The following is a 1,037-nucleotide window of genomic DNA, read 5'->3' as shown; positions in this document are numbered from 1 at the left end:
CCAAACACACGTCTCAAATGTTTCCATTTGTTTATGAATCAGCACCGACAAAAACTGGAAAACAGTCGCACAAAAAGACGCAAAAAGACGCACTTTTTAATTTATATTTCTTTGTTTTTGTCACAGTGGAGAAACTGCACTGAGTCATTTTAATTCTTGTTTTTGTGGTGTGTATCGGCAAGAATCGGACGGATTCAGATTCGATATATTGCGATTTTCAATATTGAGATATTGAGGTGTGATCCCAGACTCTGCCCCCCCCCCCCTCCCCCCCCCAATGTGTGATTATAGTCTCAGACTCAGGAATATTGGACTGGGAGTTGGAGAGAAAAAAATCAAGAACTGATCAATGACTGAGGAGATATTGATATAATTCATTGGATCAATATTTTCTTACGCCTCTGTTTAAGAAACTAGAATTGTTTTAAAGTTTCAATATTTTAAGTAATGTGTAACAAATGTCATTGTTTAGATTGGGGAAACCAAGGCCTGAAGAGGGCGCCGTGTGAGGCCAGTAACACTGATGAACAGAGGAGTCGCAGGTGATTCTGATGACAATGATTCCACCAGAGAGACGGACCTGACACAGAGACTCAGCTGAGAACACGTGAGTTTTTACTCTGATTTTCATACTTTATAAAAAAAACAAACCAAAAACAAACTGCTGAAGTGACAGTGAGTGTCGTTAAACGGGACTGAAGGGGGCGCTGAGGAGGTGTCTGTGTGTGTGCCTTTAAATTCAAAAGTTTGTAAACTGCTCCCTGACTGGTGCTGTGGTCGGGCCGCGGCGTCCTGCGGTCCCTGAACGCATCATCACGCGGCCGCGGGCTCAGGTAATGAAGACTGATGGGAAGCAGATGTAACGGCCGCGTAACGGCCGCGTAACGGCACCTGTAGCTCACGGCCGACGCTGTGCAGCTGTAGAGCGCCGTCATAATCACCGGGCCGGGCCCGACAGGAGCCCTTAAACCCACGGATCCGCCCGCCGTCCGCCCCCCCTCCCCCCCGGACCGTCGTAAAAGCGGCGGTTGTGGGGG

At 47.7% G+C, this 1,037-nt stretch overlaps 1 protein-coding gene across 1 annotated transcript in view; it reads right to left on the bottom strand.

Annotated features, from left to right (window-relative positions):
• The window catches only part of lmo3 (LIM domain only 3), a 39,797-nt gene that overhangs the window by 7,481 nt on the left and 31,279 nt on the right, over positions 1-1,037 (bottom strand). The window lies entirely within an intron of this gene.

This window comes from Cynoglossus semilaevis, chromosome 8, assembly GCF_000523025.1.
Source record: "Cynoglossus semilaevis isolate Cse_v1.0 chromosome 8, Cse_v1.0, whole genome shotgun sequence".
Taxonomy (NCBI): domain Eukaryota; kingdom Metazoa; phylum Chordata; class Actinopteri; order Pleuronectiformes; family Cynoglossidae; genus Cynoglossus; species Cynoglossus semilaevis.
This window is presented reverse-complemented; position numbering and strand designations above follow the sequence as displayed.